This window comes from Olea europaea, chromosome 7, assembly GCF_002742605.1.
Source record: "Olea europaea var. sylvestris chromosome 7, O_europaea_v1, whole genome shotgun sequence".
Lineage (NCBI taxonomy): Eukaryota > Viridiplantae > Streptophyta > Magnoliopsida > Lamiales > Oleaceae > Olea > Olea europaea.
Window position 1 is genome coordinate 3,594,975 of NC_036243.1, and position 7,567 is coordinate 3,602,541.

Below are 7,567 nucleotides of genomic sequence, written 5' to 3' on the forward strand. Positions count from 1 at the left end.
ACTAATATTGAAACTTCTGCAGCATCTCTTACTAAGATTGGAACTTTTGGTGCCTGTAACAATAGAACTAGCTAAAGAAAAATATCAGGTTGGACCAGGGTAAACTATCAGGTAAGTTCACTTCTCTTCATATTTTCTTCCGCTGTGGTCAGAATGGTCATATTAAATCTTAATTGCAGAATTTTTTAAAATGACTCTAAATTATAGTCCGAACAGATTTGCACATATGCCTGAGAGTTACAATCACATATGGTAAGCCTTCCATTGTTTATATAAATGTTAAAACATTCACCACAAAAAAAATGTAAAGGAAATTTTGAGTGTATGGGGGAATATAGAATTTTTCTCACACGATTTCTTGTGGTGTTAAATGCCATACAAAATCAAACTGTTATGAATTTTTAAATATGAATTAAAAGCATATAGAACAACCTTCTAATCTGTATAAACAGGAGTCTAAATTCAAAACTAAGCAAGTTGGGTTAAAAAGACTGATTTTAAATGTTTTAAAAGTAAAGTGATAATATTGCGAATTTATTAATGTGATGAATGAACAGAAATTGTCGTAAAATACATTCCATGACTCATATAGCGCGACAATGTCTGCAACAAACATCTTGTTGTTGCTAAATTTCTTTTGCAACAAAATTTCAATTTTTGCAACAATATATATATATATATATATATATATATATATATATATATATATATATATTTTGTTTGTCGTGAATCAATTATTTTTTGTAGTGTGATCTGTGGTGTACCCACTCAAACTAAGAACCAATAGGCCTATTTAATCACTAAGATTTATATACTGTCTTCCTTGAGGCTCTTAGAAAAGCTTTAGAAGTTTTCAGTGTCCATTGTTACTTGATTTCCAATTGGTAGTGTAATCTGCCTTAGGCTTTTTTAACTCGTTGATTGCTTCATTAAGTTCACCATGTGTTCTTGGCTGTGATTTTCTTTAGGGTGAACTGCATTGATACTTAACATATAAAAAATGGAAATGAACTTGTGAGTCTTGTGAGTTTGACATTGGACATGGATGGACTGGACATTTCTAGAACACAATACGTCTTGTTTAAATAATCTCTCATGTGGACATCTAGATTTGATTTAATTTACCTATCTATTGACTTGGTTTAATTTTTGAAGTGGCACGATCAAGCTTATACACCCTTACTAAGCACCAACGTTACTCGACATTACAATGTGATTAAGTGTTAGGCGCAAGGCCTCAAGAAGAGAGAATTGCCAACTTATGTGTTTAATGCTATATTCTAGTATTTAGTTATCTCATGGTTGTGCAAAAGCTGCTTCTAGGGTTCTAAAAGATGGATATGACCTTAATTCTAGAAAAAGTCATCTAGCTTGACATAATTTGTATTTTGTATATATAAGCAACTCAGATGTAAACTAGTTATTAACACAGTCAGGTTCATGATCATGGACTTGGATTTAATTGAGCTTAATGATCTACGTTATGATTAACTTGTTCAGATTGTCCAATCACACACTCACGTTTGAATATTAACTGTGTATGTGTATATGTTTGTTTGACCTTGATTGGTGACATCTGACAATAAAACTTGCTCATCCAAAATCCATCTTTGAAAATTCTTTTTCTTATTTTCATGTGTGTTTTCCACGTGTAAGATTACATAAAGGACCAAGTTGGACAAATAAATCTAGGTGTAAATTATTTTAGTTTGTTCGTTTTGAACAAGTTGGGTGTTGGTCCATAAACCTTCGAAGCTCAATTGCACATTTATAGTCTTAGGGAAAATTTAACCAATTGATGGGCTTACGGGTATTGAACTTAAGAATATGTTGCCCAAAATCTCTACACCTTCTCTCTCTCAGCCGATTTACCACAAACTCAAAACCCCAAATCAATTCATGGGCTGTGAAATTTCTTGATTAAGTTATGCTATTTGATCTTGAGTTTGATGTTTTGAAAATATTTTCATGAAATGCAGAGCAAAAGGGTGGACACAATTACCGGAATAACACTTGTAAGTCTAAGTCAATCTAATGGTTCAAATTTAATAAGTTCTAACAGTAAGGGATAGAAGTTGACTGCAGATGTAGGTGAACCAAAAGGACGCGAATTAAACTATGAATAGAACGGTAAACAAAAGGTTACCAAAGTTCAGAACAGAGTCAGAGCTAACAAGCACAATTACCACCTATCTTGAAGCAACAATTCCTACTCCAGAATTCTATCTTGACATGTATCAACTCAATACCCTTCTCCAATATCAGGTTGAGTTCTAACCCACTAGCAATCATAACATCAGTCCATAAATTTACATCAATGATATGGTAATCTCTCTGCTCGTTTTACATTACTGTTGGGTTAGATCCTAGTGATAGCAGCCCCGGCCCAAATGGCTTTAGTGCCAGATTTTTTGTTCGTGCCTGGGATATTGTCAAATAGGATCTTCAGGAGGTGGCTATAGATCTTTCAGGAGGGGGGTTCGTTTGCCTACGGTTCTGGGTGCTACTAACACTGTGCTCATTCCCAAGGTAGAAGCTCCAAGTAGTTTTGCCTATCAATCTTTGCTCTGTCTTTGCTTGTTTAAGTGTTACGTGCAAGGTCACCTGAAGAGAGAATTGTCAACTTTTGTTCTTAATGCTAAATTCTAGCATTCAGTTAATTCATGGTTGTGCAAAAGCTGCTTCTAAGGTTCTAAAAGATATGAACTTAATTATAGGAAAAGTCATCTAGCTTGACAAAATTTGTATTCCATATATATAAGAAACTCAAATGTCGACAGGTTAGTAGCAGAGTCAGGTTCATGAATATGAACCTGGATTTAATTGAGCTTAATGGTCTCTGTTATGGTTGACTTGTTCAAATTGTCCAATCACACACTGATATCATAATCTTAATTAACTTTGTTTATGAATATACATTTGTTTGACCTTGGTTGGTGATATTTGACTATGAAACTTTCTCACCAAAAAAAGTCATCTTTGAAAATTCTCTCACATTTTCGTGTAATCGTGTAAGATTTCATATAGATCCATGTTGGACAAATAAAATCTAGATGTAAATTATCTTGGAAGCTCAATTGCACATGTTTATAGTCTTAGGGACAAATTTGACTAATTTCGATACTTGATGAATTATAGGTATTGAAGCTAGGAATGTGTTGCAGAAAATAATCTCTACACCACCTCTATGTCAACCGATTAAAAAAAAACTTGAACTTCCAAAGTTATCTATGGGTTGTGAATTTTCTTGACTAATTGATGCTATTTGATCTTGTGTTTGAGGTTATGAAAACATTTTCATGAAATACAGAGCAAGAAGGTGAAAACTATTATGGAAATAACACATCTAAGTCCATATCAATCTAATGGTTAAATGTCATTAGTTTTGACAGTGAGGGAGAGAAGTTGAAAGGAGATGAAAGTGAAACTAAAGACCACGAATCAAAGTATGAATAAATCGGTAAACAAAAGATTACCCATACTTGACGAACAATTCCTACTCCAGAATTTTATCTGGACATGAATCAACTCGGTACACTTCTTTATGATTGGGTTGAGTTCAAACCCACTAGCAATGACAACATGAATTTCAATTCTAATTTGTTTAAAATTCTGGGAACATTAGTAGAAGCGGTGGAAGATCCAGAATTGTAGGTTTATTCATTTCTTTTACAACTAAGAAGGACTACAAACAAGAGATGCTTCCATGGTTGCTTTTCAATGTGTTTTATCTTTTGGAGTTATGGTGTAATTCTAAAACAATTGAGACGTTTGTATCATGTTCATAATAATGAATTATTTACTCGTGACATGAAGGCTCTTGGATATTTTTCTTAAGGGTTTATCATGTTATATTGAGAGTTTGAATTTTATTTGCTGCAGTGGGAAAATTTCATGTAATCTGAATTCTGAACCCGATGTGTACAAGTTAATGAGCCAATTATAATGTATTGATCGATCGCAAGTTAATTTTGATATACTAGTAAACGAGTAATCTAAAATCTTACTTTTCGTGATTAATTACTTTTAATTGGTTAATTGATCAGAAAATCAGTATACTGCTAGAGAGCATGGGTTTACTTTATTATAAGTGAGACCCACAAATAAATGTTCGGAGTTTGTTGGAGAGATAGGCACTTCTCTTACCTTAGATCAATGTAAAATTTTAATTGAAGATTTCTTTACAATCCACCAATATGAAAGTTGGTACTATATTCTTTTTCAATGGGATGGAATGTTCAGATGCTATAGAAAATGCAACAATACATGCAAAGACAGAGCGTTTTCATGATTTTACTATTGAATCACACCAGACCCTACAAGAGTTTTTCATAGTATAACTAAAAACTAAACAAAATCGGGGGAGAATTGATAAGTGTATTTTATACACTTATTTGGACTTAAAAATATCGACATTTAATAGATGTTTAAGCAATTTTAGCCTAATTTATTATATATTTCATTTATTAGGTAAAAGTCGATGACTGGAAGTTGAATTGAAAGAAAGAAACGAAAATGACTAAAAATGGCAAAGTATAAAATTTTTGGGATCAAATTGAAAATATCTAATTGTTGTGGACCACATTTGATACTTTGAAAATTGATAGAAGTCAATTGGATGCAATTAGAAGTAAAAAAAGAATAGAATATGATTAGACTATTACAATCAATTTTAGTCACATAAGACATATTCCAGATTTTTAGTCAAATATTGAGACCCATTTTTAGCATAGTAAATTCCAAATTGGAAAAATTATATATGTAACAAAATTGTAACTCTTTGAGTTAGCTTTCTGAAGTATTTTGAATCAATTCAATCGGATAATGGGAGACAAGGTTATGTTCAAAATACTGACTGTTGTGCAGAGACAAAAATCTGCACGCAAAGGTAACTTTCCTTATTCGATTGTAATTCTTTTGAAAATCAATTTGGACGTGATTTTCAACGAATTTTCGACTCCTACAAATACCTAACAGCAGAAAACATTAAAGGAGCTCTCATGCATCTCTCATATACATCTGATACTCTAATATTGATCAATTATTACCATCAAAGGAGGAAATTTCATAGTTTTGTGAGAGAATTGAAGGAGACTTGCAAGAATTCAATTAAGTGAAGATTCAAACTTGATTTTTGGGCAAAGAAAAGAGGACGCAAGTGGAGATTCATAGGGAAACTATTGAAGAGATTCAAAATTCATCTTCATCTTCCCAATTTATCAAAAATTCGGGTTATGTCTTTCCACTTAAATATGATTTCTTGTAATTTCAATATGTTAGGCTCATTTTATACATTACTAGGATAAGATGAACCCTTGTTATGATATTTTTAGTTGTTAATTAATTATTTTGACTTTAATTTTGTTTAATTTGTGAATGTTTATTATCGTTTTTATCATTCTTTTTAATTGTTTGATCACCAATTAAATTGTTAGTGAATTTTATTGTCATCGAGAGAGATAATTGGATTTAAGCACAATATAATAAACATTATAAGATTCGATAGAGAATGGAGATATACCTCTATACTTTATGTGGTTTAAATATATGTTCTAGCACTTATTAATGCATTTATCATGTTTGTATCGTTTATCAGGTAATAAAAATGTCACATGAGGGGAATATATTTGATCGCTATCGAAAGAGCCTTTCGATTAAATTAGGAACATTAACCAACATGAATAATTTCAAATTGTCAATTTGATTGTTACACCTAAAAATAGAATAACAAGGGGAATTTGACATCTTAGTCATACTTTCGTATATTTGAAAAAACTCATTAAATCACTTTCTAGTTTAATTAATAATTTAGATATTAGTTAGAAAAATTACAACAACTTGTTTGCTATTCGATTAAAGTTGCAATTAATTTTAACTCGATCAAATAGGGTTCAACGCTCTATTCACTACTTTATTACTTGTTCACGATCCCGTTCACTTGCGCGAAGTCAAACGATCAAGAAATGTGAGATTATAATTTTACATTATGGAGCATTCATAACATCAGCCCTCTTAGATTTTCCGATGGCATGACGCTTTATTCGATCAAGAACAAGTTATCGGCTATTGACAAGTGAGCAAGCATTACCGCTGATTTTAAGTAACCATTCCATGAATCCAAACAAAATAAAGGACAATAAAAATGAATACTTTCAGATTTTAGAGAGAGGGAAGTAAACGGAGATTCTTCGTTAAGTCCGACTCTAGGTACTGGAAAATTTCCACCGTTGATTCATCAGGCAAAAGACCTTTTATCCACATATAAATATTCAGAAGTTTCCAATTGCTAACATAAAGTCCATGGTTGTAAACAAACATGATAGGTAACGTGTGCAGAAATTCAGTTTCGACCCCAAAAAAGGAAATTGTAAAGGAACATAGAAAAGTCTATATTAGATGAAAGTATTTATCTTATGTGAACTACAGCAATGAGCAGTAACCATAATTGATATCTTAGAATGCTTAATTCGAAGTTACAAGAATCATGAACGGTAGGAAATAAACTGGGTGTAACTATAATTTTAAAAGTTCGGGGGTTTAACTGAAATTTAAGAAAATCTTGTATCCTAGATGGAATTTTTCATCTCTTGCAGCCTTTAGCTTCACGTGTAATTAAAATTGTCTATGTGAAGAAATCAATCGAGAACTCTTCATCTGAGGCCCTTTAGCTACTAAGATTTTGGGCTTCTGTTTATCTACCTCATGTAAGCCATTGATTAAGCCGAATCCCAACTCCATATCCATTTCTTATCTTGTTCAAAATCTGTCACGAAAACCGATACTAATGATAACAACAAACTAAGCCTTTTTTTTTTCTTTTTTTTTTTCAAAAATAATTTATTGATTCAACAAACTCTTCTTGTATTCTAAGGGTCCAGTTTGGAGTTTAGGGGTATCAATTATGGGTTTATTTTAAAGTATCGATTCTGAGCATTTATAAACAGATTGATTTTAATTGATTTTAGTAGCAATTTTTAAAATGATACAGTTTATTATCAATTGATCCAAAAAGTTTTTAAAAGAATAAAATTACATATATGCTTCTTTGTGTAATTTTTAATTTATAATTACTTGTGTAAATTTTTTTATACATAAGTGATATTTTATTTTTAAGTAATTTTTCACATATAAGTTAAGATTTTCTTAAAATTTTAAGTTAATGTTTTTTTACTTATATAAATTTTATAATTATAAGTTAATTTTGTACTTTTAAATATTTTTTACACATAAGCAAATTTTTTACTTATAAGCAATTTCACATTTTATATGTGAATTTTTATTTTAGAGGTAGGATTTTTTCTTTATAATTAAACATTGTTTACACAAAATGATTTCTATATTATGAGTGTTTTTTACTTTTGAGTGGTTCGTTGTTTGGGTTAAAATGGACAATAGAGTTTTGAAACTTGGTAAAATAGACAGGTTCAAAGTAAAGAGTATAAAAATATGAACTCATGCGGGTTGGATTTGATAATGGGAGATCATAACCAAGCAACAAACTATAGATACAATAAATGACATGATGAATACATTTGGTGTGTAGGGTAATGAAAAAAATTGAGGTCTA